This window comes from Diadema antillarum, unplaced genomic scaffold, assembly GCF_040938485.1.
Source record: "Diadema antillarum isolate AM-2024a unplaced genomic scaffold, OU_Dant_1.0 seq00000513_RagTag, whole genome shotgun sequence".
Taxonomy (NCBI): Eukaryota; Metazoa; Echinodermata; class Echinoidea; order Diadematoida; family Diadematidae; genus Diadema; species Diadema antillarum.
The window spans coordinates 767,242-779,938 of NW_027271467.1; the positions used below are offsets into that span (position 1 = coordinate 767,242).

The 12,697-nt window shown below is 37.6% G+C and overlaps 2 non-coding genes across 2 annotated transcripts; both read left to right on the top strand.

Moving 5' to 3' along the window:
- The first annotated feature begins 9,155 nt into the window (after window positions 1–9,155).
- On the top strand, window positions 9,156–9,227 carry Trnag-ucc (transfer RNA glycine (anticodon UCC)). The gene has a single exon. It is a non-coding gene; the product is annotated as a tRNA-Gly (tRNA).
- A 326-nt stretch (window positions 9,228–9,553) lies between these two features.
- Window positions 9,554–9,625, top strand: Trnag-ucc (transfer RNA glycine (anticodon UCC)). The gene has a single exon. It is a non-coding gene; the product is annotated as a tRNA-Gly (tRNA).
- The last annotated feature ends 3,072 nt before the right edge of the window (window positions 9,626–12,697 follow it).

Genomic DNA, 12,697 nt, shown 5'->3' on the forward strand with positions numbered 1-12,697 from the left:
TAAAAACTACTAAATTTTAGAATATTTATACCCCTTTGCAAATTAGCTTCTCCTCTCTTGTCCTTGATACTTCCTTTTATTTAGACACTGACACTGTCCATTTCACATTGAACTATTTCATGAGAGGAAAGCAGTAGTGTTAATCCCGTGATATCGTGAAAACGACTGCACTGAGAGCTAACCTTTAACGTTTCGGTCTGCTAGGACACAATGTATTGCTTGTTGTTAACTTGCACCTTTGTGTGTTTGTTTGCTTTTCCATTTCCATTTCCCTGGTTACTAATAATATATAAATGCTGAACCGTGACGAACCTCAGCCAATGAATGGAATGAAATATGCTCAGAATGCCTTTGACATTCTTTGTTTGTTGGTAGTACAATACAATGCATATAACATTTTCTGGGTCTCTGTTGTGCTTGGGAAAACTCCTGGAGGGGATTATTTTCTTTTTCGCACATAATGTACACGTTATAATTATGTAGCCAAGAAGAGGGGTTTATTAAATCAAGATCGATTTTAGAAGGAAACGCAAGATGGTCCTATATGATATCATTTGGTATATGTGTATGTTTTCGAACAAAGTATACAATTATTCAATTCTTCGAAGTACAGATTGATGGAATGGGTGTGATGTGTCTCTCGCAAGTAAATACACACAGCTTGAAGTTCGTCCTGGCTCTCTTCTGGCAAACTGGTTGTATGCTTGGGGTGGTGAAATGCCTCGGCCTTTTCCTCGCTGACATCAATGTCGCACTCGAACTGACCGCCAGGGATAACGGGGTCATGTTTGGCGTCTATTCGGCTGCAGCGTTTTCGCCAGGTAGGAATATCACTGCACCCGCTATTCAAAGAAGTGGCATTCATCATACATATAGTTATTATCATATTGCATTTCAGTTTTCTGTTTGTGTAGCAAAGGGTTACAGATTTTTGTTTTCTTTATATAACTATGTATCCTCAGACGGCAATACGATTCAGCGTATTTGGATTTGTTTCTTCTGTAGCTTAAAAAGCATGTAATTTATCAGAGACTGCCCAGCTAAAACGAATATTTGTTGTGACACAGCTCAAACCCACATAAAGTACGAAATGATAACATTCCATTTTTTATGTACTCTCTAAAAAAAATCGAGTGAAAATTTTCACTCTAAAAAGAGTGAATACAAAAAAAAAAGTGAATTTCGAGTGAAATTGGAGTGAATTTTGAGTGAAAATGCTCATTTTCACTCATTTCGGAGTGACCTCAGGGATCACTCGAAGATTTTGGAGTGATCCCTGACGTCACTCCAAAATGAGTGAAAATGAGCATTTTCACTCAAAATTCACTCCAATTTCACTCGAAATTCACTCTTTTTTGTATTCACTCTTTTTAGAGTGAAAATTTTCACTCGATTTTTTTTTAGAGAGTAGTTCTGAAAAGTAAGCTCCTAGCCTTCAAAGTTTATAATCACTAAAATGTGACCGCCTGCTTAAACCCCCCTCCCCCCCCCCCCAAAAAAAAAAAAAAAAAAAAAAAAACACGTATCGCAGACTAGGACCGGTATTCTACTGTAAGCCAAAGTTTAAAAACAAATAAGCCAGTTCGGAGATAGCTCATGTGCACATGGGTACAAATGACCTTTCATTTTTCTCAGTTGGTTAGGCACTTCACTCTATTCAAAGCGACATAATGCAGCAGCTGGTCCAACATAGCAATTCATGGAACTCGTATTCCAAAACAAAGAATGAACCTGTGTAGATGAAGTGACCAGAATGGTTCGTCAATCAACACTTTGGGAAGCATTTATTTCATTGTGCTGTTTCGAATACATTAACAAACTTTTTCTGTTATCATTGCCAAATATCAGGCTTGCTGTCAGGTGGATGTGCTGGCAGGCACCATTTATAAGGATTCCATGAATAATCAAAGCATTACGGGTGCTTATCTCAGTGAAATCAAAATCCAACCTGTTTCTCGGTACACATGACCTTTTTCTGCTCATGCTCAAACTGGAACCCCGAACTGGCTTATTAAGACTCATTCAAGGTTTTGCTGAATCTACAGTTTGATTTTGTATTCTGCTAGAGAGAATTAGAAAACCAAATTATAAAAGGAGTTTAACTGCTATGAAATAATTATTCAAGAATGATTAGAGCCCTACGAATACATAATGCTCTTTTTGAATGTGTGTATCTCTGCAGAAAGCCCCACATTACTGACATTATATGAACACTCCACGTAACCCAATTACATGTATTGATCCCCTGTGTATCAGCCATTACCGCGTGTCTACATTTATTAGTTATTGTACGTAAATATTGAATTGAGTACGCGCCGTGTTCTCAAATATAAGTATATGTTAAGTAGCGATTGCTTTATATACCAAGAAGGTACTCACATTATACCTCCTTGCTTGTGTAGAAACCTATACGCTACACGTTAAGCACACATGATCGCTTATTTAGATGCAGATTCATTTACTGTCCATAGGAAATTCTTTTCGTTGGCATATATACACATATTAATATCTACATACATACTTACATACTTACATACATACGTACATAGCTTAAAGCTACATACATACATACATACATATCATATACATATGAATAAATACAATTGATTGATCAATGTCTTTGGAATGGATGGAGAGCACAAGGGGACTTATATAGGAGTACATTATAGAAAGCAATCTTTTCTTCGAGAAAGCATGCGCTTAAACCAGGGATGTGGGAAGAGACTGCTCACACACGTAAACGATCGTGAGAATAAAAATGGAAACCATTTTGATGTTAATAGAACAAAGGAGTCCGGAGTGTATAAGAAATAGGCCTATGAGGTATTATCATTGTAGGCACCTAGGGGGGGGGGGGTGTGTATAGAGTGCATTGCATTACGCGTTGATGTGGCTCTCGAGGAGGCCTACTCCTGTCTGAATATGTATAAATAGTAGGCCTACGTACTTTAAAAAAAAAAAAACTGTAGGGCCTAACGTCTCCACAGTCACCTGTCGAACGTGTGCTGCATGCCAACTGGCTGTATCCAGACACTCGCGCTATGCCATGAATCCATGTAACCACACGAGTGGGCAGGGTGGTAAAAATATACTCGTGTGGTTTTGTGTACACACTGCTTTGATTACTTCGTCATTCTCGCTCTTGTCTCTTCAGTGCATCTATAAGCGTCAAACAAGAATTAAACTTAGATTAAACCCTCTCCTCGTAGGTTTGACTAAAACCCGATTTAGACCACAGCTGGGTTGAGGAAACTACAAGTTTCTATATAGACCTCGGACGATAGAGCTTTTTTCCCTACATATATTCTGAGTTTTGGATTACAAAAGCAAATGCAAAATGGTGTAATTTGCCATTTTTTAACAGAATAGTAAAAATTTAGCACATAATATGTCATAATTATAAACAATGTCTACATTTGTCACCAGTTTGTTCCGTTTCGTGACATTATTACGTCGTTTGCCTTTCATCTTCCGTTTAAATATTCTCACGTCCCTGTCATCTTTTAAAGCGCCTCGTCTCCGTGCAAATGTACCTGTTTAATGTCAATCAAAAATAATCTCATTACTTCTTTAGATATTCCGCATTTCTTCCATCTGTTCATGGTATTTTCGGCCCAGCCTTTCCTCTCTGAAAAAATAAACAAACCTGTTTTCAATACATCTTTCTACCACCCTCTACCTTTAATTCTACTAGTATCCCTTGATTTGAAATGGAACCAATTTAGACATCGACCAAATATGACAGTTAAGAGTGTGTTTGGTGATGTTAATAATCGAGGGGGAAATGAACCTAAAATTTTATGCACTCTAGCTGTTCTCCAGTTAAGACTTCACATCATTCTTCCTGCATTATTAGCCATAATCATTAACTACGTGTAACCACGAGGACCCGTACCGGAGTATGGACAAGTGTGTTATTAACTCTGTATGTTATGTGCCATGGTGGAAACCCCCTGTGTGCCACATTATTCTGAGGTACCAACGTAGTCATGCTTTGGGAAAACATTCAGTTTTTCATATCTATGTAACTTTTATATAGATTTCCGTTATGCTGGACATACAGTGAGCAAAGGGTAGAGGAAATGCCAAGCTTTGCTTTGATGTAAATTGGATGACATAATCTATGTTTGTATTTCTTTTATTGTGGCAAGTAGCTCCATTACTGTAAAGCCATGACTTTAGCACACAACACAGTGACAGAAACTTAGAATTTGCACACAAATCTAGTAGGGAACACTCCTTGCTAGTCAATCACCACTTACAATGCAAGCTATCTATGTGAGAAGAACGGAGTCACGAAAAGCACTTTCATTGTACTGTGGCATTTGGCATTGGGCGGGTTTGTGCGTTTGAGCAGAATATGCGAAGTTGGTTGAGTATGGCCTGCGAACATGGCACATAAAGACTTTTGATTGTCTTTACATCAACATGTTGTCATACATAGGTTCGATCATCGCTTACTTGTACAACCACAACATTGGCAGACGTGCTCTTGTGCTTACCGGTGCGGTGTTTATTTCTGCGGGTGTTATCCTCGCCTCTCTGTCGATGAATAATGCGTTCCTGGTTACTACGATTGCTCTTTCAGGTGAATAAAAACACCCTAACAAGAGGTGACATAATTCCATGATTTTGCTAGCCAAACAATCTATTTCTCAATGTTTCATTTTTACCTTTGGAGAACTGACAGAAAATTGTTTTACAATTTCCCAAAAAGCTGGCACCAGATCGTTTAATTTCAGTTCCTAAAATGTAAAAGGCCATTGTCTGGATAGGCGACATCTCCGACAACTTTCCCATTTGTTCCATTTCCGTAAATACGTCTTTACTATGTAAATACTAGAAATTATTAGATACACACAGTGAAGATGCACAAACAAAAAGAAAGGGATAGGTGTCACATCCATTTGATCCGCTCTTGAGTATTGAATTTCCTTACTTCTTCACTTCCTTGTTTCCTTTATTTTTGACAACTTTCCGAATGTTTCCCCCTAAAAGTGCACACCAGATCTTTGGAAATCTCTTAAGCCTACAAAAGTTCCTTAGGGTGGGAGCGAGATACACATTTCCCTTCGCCGTTGGTCAATCTCCATCAACTTACTTCATAGTGAAAACACACGTACGCGGAAAAACAGAGGAGATATTTACCCCAATAGCCATTCTAACTGTCTTTTGTCCACATTAGCTGCTTAATTGCCCTTAGATATTATTTTTGCGTCCTGTTTTATTGACAACTTGCCAAATCATTGCAGGGGGAAAACATGCAACTGATAGTTGGGTTCACTTCTGAAAATGCAAAATCACACTAGTGTGGGAGGAGGAAACCTCTCCCCCCCCCCCCCCCCCCCCCCCCTCATCCGTCCATCCCTTCGCTCCGTCTCAGGAGTGTTCACCTAAAAATTTTAACATGGAGTCCCTTAGAAAAATGTTCCTGCTTTTTCATACCGCCATCTTTCCAGACCCCCATCCCAATCCAAAACGGATCAACTTTCCGCCTCCCCTTCATTTACGGATAAGCTAGCATTATTATGATGCAGTGCAAATAATTCAAATGTAAGAAAGATTTCAGATTTCCTTTCAGGACTAGGAAACAGCCTCCTGTCCACGTGTGTTATCATCGGACTGAGCGAAGCGGAAACGGAGCATTTCAGCACATTCTACGGAATTGGCAAATCTGGCTATGCCTTCGGAACATTAGCGTGGCCACTGCTTGGCGATTTCCTGCTCAGACTCTACGGATGGAGGAGCGCCCTGTACATAACTGGTGCACTTCTCGCACACATTGTACCAATCGCCTTGTTACTTGATTTTAACCGAAAGACCAAGGAGGACGAATCTCTACGTGGGAATGGGACGGAATCACGGGACAAAAACGACTATGATTTTATCCACTGGGAGCGGGACGTCCCTAGATCACAATGTCACCAAGAACAGAATCTAAATTTACCTTTACCGTTAACCCAGTGTGGGGAAGGCACGATTGATGAAAGCATGGGAAATGTACATATTTGCTGCTCCGACATCGTTCAACTTTGGAAGAACAGTGTTTTTTACCGAGACCCATGTCAGATCATTGTTATCCTGTGTCATGCTTTTCTATCGATGGTAGACGGTTCTTGGTACGCCTTTGTCATCCCACGAGCCATTGCCTCGGGAATATCAACTTCAGACGCAGTGTATATCGCCTTCTCAACTGCAGTTGCCTCTTTCTTTTCCCGTGGCCTAAGCGGAGCTGTTACACGGATAATAAACCCCAGCAATGTGTTTCTCGCAGGGACAATTTTGAACATTATATCTCTGACCATCGACTTACTTTTTTGTACTTATTCGGTGACGACGGTTTCAGCATTTCTTACCTCCTTTTCTTTTGGATCTCGAGGAACCCTGATTGTACTCATCAGCAAAGATCGTGCTCCGATGACCGATTTCCCATTTCTGTTAGCCCTTGGAGACCTAGCAAGTGGACTTGGCATGTTTTTGGGATCTTTCCTAGTAGGTAAGTTGCTCACGTGAGCAAAGCACCTGATATGTATACAGTATACTCTCTATAGCTGAAAAAAAATCTACATTCAGGCCCTAGGTTGCTTTCTTCAAACTGACATGGAATCTGACTTTGATTATCCGGTCCTCGCTTTAATACGGACCTCTGTATAGTTTTGAATAGTCCAAGCAATGAACTTAACAAAAACGTATATATATATATATATATATATATATATATATATATTTGGAACACAGCAATCACCACAAAACCTATGTAATTTGCCTATGACATTTTTTTTTTCAGAAGCATGTAAAAATTCACCAATATTGTGACTAAAAAATTAAGTGGGCTAACAAACATTACGGTACAGTTGCAGTGCACAATACATGTACCTAGTAGCAACCAATGGGCTGGCAGCCTAATTGCACTAATTATTGCTTCCCCATTATTCGACCAAGTCGCTTATACAGACAGGCGCCGATACCGAAATGGCCTGATAACAAACCCGGATTACATATTTTGCGTTACCTATGTTTTGCCTTCCAGTCGTAACGTGGCAGGTCAGTCTGTGATCGCTGATGAAGAACAGCAAAGCAAACAAGTTTTTCAAAAGGATACAAGAACAGAGATGAAATGAATATTGAAAATTACCTCATGAGATTGGCATTGTTGCTCGAGAGGTTAATGTGTTGCAATGGCTGGACCAGCATTCAAGGCCAACAAAAGTTGACAGTCATAGTTGTACACACGCGAAATGGGGTTTCGTGTCCATCATGTATTATCAATCACAAAGAGTGTGTGATCATAATTACAACCAGCATAACGTAGAGATATACGCTTTTATGATTTACTATTGATCACCGTGGTTTTATTTCTATTATATATCTAGGTACAATCATCACAACGGTGGGATCCTACCACGAGTCATTTTGGCTTCTAGTTGCCATAGAGATCCTTGTTTTCTTCATGATGCTTCCACCACGATTCATCAAGAGTCCCCTTGCAGCTCAGTGAGATTTTACAGATGTATTTCTCGTTCTATGCTAACCACTGATAGGCCCACGCGTCTCATACTTTACGAGACGTCACATTTTTTTTTTTTGTATCATGTATCTGCTATCAGCACAATTTAGCTGGCGATCCTTGGTTTAGTTCTTGACAAAAAAAGAAATTAAAGATTTTGTTTCTGACAATGGATTTAATAATACTGTTGAAAGTATCATCATGCCATACGATTATATGTTATATTATCTATGATAATTATCGTATCATTATGTCTACATAGATAGCTGTGTTTCATATGTCCCCATATGACGTCTATTCTATTACCTGGAACTGAATACACGCGTAGGCCTTATAATATTTTTCGTACTCTGAATACAGACCAATACTACTGTAAGCAGACCTTTGTTGTTACATTCAGGTGACTATTCAGGTGAAGTTTCACCTAATACATGATTATGTTTTGTAAGTTGATATTGTATAGATATGTTATTATTTTTTCTGTGCACTTTCAACAGGAATGTGAAAATAAATGAAGTCGAAAATGATTATACTTGTACTTTGAATATTGGCGATCCTCCTAGTACACTTACCTCAATGCTTGTTAAAAACAATGAAATTTATAGTTATTCTACAAGACACAGTGAATCTTACCATTCTCTCCCCCCCCCCCCCCCCCCCGTTCGTACAGTTTCAACCTTTAACATGTTTAAAACAATTACTTCCGCCGGCCCTACATTCTGTTCGGTTGCGATCTCTAAGTCCCTATTAGCAAAATCTTAAAGCTATTTCTAACCCTATACATTTGATTATTTTACCGTGATCACTTGGAATATCTCTGCGTACTCACAATGATGCCTCGTTCGCGTGGCTACTATTTTTTTTTTTTAATCAAATTACTTTATCTAGCATGGATACCAAAGGTACAGTTTACCATTGGGAGCTGTGATTAAAAATGTTTGAGTTATCACATTTGATGCATATGTGCAGGTCAGTTGTATCACAAAACATCCTAAATGATAAAGAACTGAAATATAGCCTTCAATATACGGAGATATCTGTTGACGGTTTAGTTCAGAAACAATTTTGTAATAATCATTGCTCATAGTTTACAGTACTAAACAGTGGTTATACTAATTAACATTTTTACACTGGTTGCTTCTATCCCTAACTCACAATTTATAACCACTTTGAAGCACTAAAAATGTGATTTTGTTTCATCTTCATATGGTACATAATTCCTTTAAGTTTTTATCATGAAAATTATGTAAAATAATGCACATTCCATAGACATCTCGGCATACTGTATTATTGGATGTTTCGTCATTGGCATGTACTAAACGCCTACATTATAACTTTGGAACATGCATCCTATACAAGCTTTGCTTTTTAGTCACTTTGTTATACAAGTAGAGTCGTCATATTACACATCATTAATATGGCCTATACATTCATGCAATTTTATCTCAAATTGACTGCTGTGTTTGTCGTATTTTTTTATCAAACGGAATATAAAACTTGTACGAAATGTCAAAGGTATAACAAGAATTAAAGAAATTGAAATTGAACATAGAACTAGTATGTTATATATACTTACATATATACAATGTATATACAGTATATATATATATTATATATATATACATATATATATATGAATCGCTATGACGTCTCCGTGGCCGAGCGGTTAAGGCGTTGGCGTTCCATGCCAAAGACCCGGGTTCGATCCCCGGCGGAGACCAATTTTTCAACTCTTGCGCTTTTCCAAAAAAGGAGGAACAGTAAGAGGAATAATGATGTCAAAGCTACGCACCGATTTCTCCTTCCTTTCTCATATCTTACATATGCAAATTATTCAGGAGAAGCCAAAAAGCTGTTGTAGCGGTGACTTCTTTCGCAAAAACATTATCCCAATTCACCGCTACGTGAATCTCATTGCAGATCCAGCTGAGGCACGCGGCTGGTTGTTATTCATAACTCTCTGCCCCAAAAAGGAACGTGCGCATAAAGAGTTGAAAGGTTGGTCCGTCGGGTATTCGAGCTTGGGTCTGCCTGAATCGCTATGACGTCTCCGTGGCCGAGCGGTTAAGGCGTTGGCGTTCCATGCCAAAGACCCGGGTTCGATCCCCGGCGGAGACCAATTTTTCAACTCTTGCGCTTTTCCAAAAAAGGAGGAACAGTAAGAGGAATAATGATGTCAAAGCTACGCACCGATTTCTCCTTCCTTTCTCATATCTTACATATATATATATATATATATATATATATATATATATACATACATACATATGGAACGATGCAGAGAAAATAGGCAGAAAGAGGAGAGGGACAAGTATAACGGTTTATTCCATGATGTAAATGTGACCCTGCACCTCAAAACAAACAAAAAGTCGCCAGACATGAATTTTTAGTTAAGACCATATTCTGAAAGAGCAGACTTTAAGCTTTAAAATGATGTATAACTCAAATCAAATGGACTCTCCTAACCTATCTAAATATTGGAAAGAAAGCACAAACTCAGGAAAAGTGTGAACTGAGAAAAGAGGCTCTGAAGTACAGTGTCTATTCAAGCGCTTAATCTTTACCAAACCGTGCTGGCTGTGCGATGAATGGGACAAAAAACAGGAAGTAAACCACCAGAGTAACAACAATGAAGGGATTATTTGATTAAACTGAAATTAAGCATGCCTCATTAACACATTCTGTCCATAATTAATGCCAACTTTCAAAGCAGTAGCACTATCCTTTCAAAATTTATTAGAGTTGAAAGTGAAGAGTGTGGACAAGGTTGTTCAGAAATGAAAAAGGGATTCTAAAGACACACCTAATCACACTATTCTACCAAAAATGTTCGAGATAAACTGCTAAAAAAAAAACCACTTTCCTGCCCGTTTTATGATCCCAAATTTTAGCATAATGTAAAAGAAGACCCGCTCTTTCAGAAAATATGAAAAAGTCAAGTTCGGCTAGGTTGACCCATTTCACTTATTTTCAGTCCTCACGCAAAATCAGTGTGTGCGACTTTATGTTCGTTTTGAGGTGCACGGTCACAAATGATATTCAGTGAAATACCTAGCAGCACAAATAGAACTCAAATTGGAAGATATGTACTAAATGAACCATGCAGTACAACGTCATCTTCCCAATATCTTGGGCCAATGTCACTGGCTGCACTGACTGCCTTATCTGCGTGTACTACGCAAAAGAGAAGAAACTGAAGGGTTGTCTGTTCATCAAAAGGAAGTACAAAACAGGGAAATATAATATATATGTATGTATATGTTTATACAGAGATATTCACTTAACTCGGGTTTTTTCTTACATGAAATGAAATGACAAGATCACAGTCTGTCACGTTAAATCGTGTTGCTGCAAAGGTATAACCTTAAGAACATCAAAGGATTGTTAACTGCTATGCTTAGAGCAAAAGGCAACATTTTCCGTTCACGATTAGATAATAGTGCTGTATTGTGATGATATCATACCCATAGTTTTATGCAAATGTGGTGGGGCACAGTACGCCATGACTAAAAATTTGGAATCTTCGAACTTTCTAACTTACGTCCATTTTTCTTATCATGTTTTCTCCTTTTCGTTTAGATTCACTCTATCTCGTCATGTAGTCACTTTTCTATTAAAATGTTTTTCATTCGTCTTAATGCGTAAATCCCTTAGACGAATATTTTGTTTGTGAAGGCAGGTACATGGACCATTCTATGTGTTGGCGTCATTATAGTGAGCTTGTTCCTGCCAAAATTCTGAAATCAGTTCAGAGATACTGAACCGAATCAATGCGTCCGTAAGCATTCGATTCATGTATAATAATATTGTGTGTCGTCATCATTCTAGATGATGCTGGTAAATCAGAAGGGATATTCCACTGCCCAACCATGCTGCTTTGGTTTGAATGGTGCTATCACAACCTCGCTTCTACGGTATACGTTATTTTCACACGGCATGTCGAATGCAACTAGAAAATGAAAAATGGAGGGATCTCACATCATTTACACAAGGTCTCTTCGCTTAACATAAGTTCAGTCATACCTTTTGCAGCAGGTTTAAAAGAAATACTACTACATAGATATTCCATTAGATTTGTAATAAGACAGGATAGTTACATGACTTATCGCTGACGTTTACGTTGTGAAAAGAAGTGCTTGGTATCACGAGAGTATTGACTCCTTGTCTATTTTAAATCTACACATTACGCACAAAATTAATGTGATAAGGTTTGCAATTGTTCACTTTACATTAAAGGCAGAAATACATAACGATTTGTTATGGAATCAAAAGCGTTAAATTCAGGGAGTACTCTAGATATGCCATAGCTGAGCAGACGAAAGTTGCTTCCTGTCTTTATAACGTTATTAAGCAATTAACACCGTTGAAGGTGGCAACAATCGTGGCATATCTGACCGAATTTGAAAATTATTGAATTGTTACATTTTTTGGAAGATGAATTACATTTTTCTCTCAATCTTCAATGCTCTTTTTTTTTCTTTTCTCCCCCTCTCTTTATATATATATATATATATATATATATATATATATAAAGTCACAACAGAGGAATGCAGGGAATGCATTAATAGCCAATCTTGATTTAATGAATAATGAAGATAATAATAATAATAATTATTATTATTATAATTATAATTATAATTAGAATTATTATCTAGATAATAATCAAGATTGGCTATTAGTGCATTCCCTGCATTCCTCTGTTGTGACTTTATTATTGCTATTTCTATTGATAGTACTGCCAATACGCGGAACAACTACAATATATATATATATATATATATATATATATATATATATATGTGTGTGTATATATATATTATATAACACACACATATATATATATATACATATACAAGTGTATGTGTGTGTATAAATATACAGTTATGTTTCTGCCTTTATCATTGTCGTCATTATTTTCACTATTGTCTTGATCAATTTTTTTAAAACAATGAACATGATATGGATATTATTTATAGCAATGTTGCGATAGAGGATTGCATTAAGTGGCAATTGGTATTTCAATGAATTGCAATTAACATTGCGTTCCTCTATCGTGACATTACTGTCAATAAATATTGCCAATACGTGGATCAATATATATACAAGATACAAGAGAAAGAGAGAGAGAGAGAGAAATACAAACAAACAGACAGAGAGGATATAGAGGAGATAGAAAGACCAAGGAGGTTT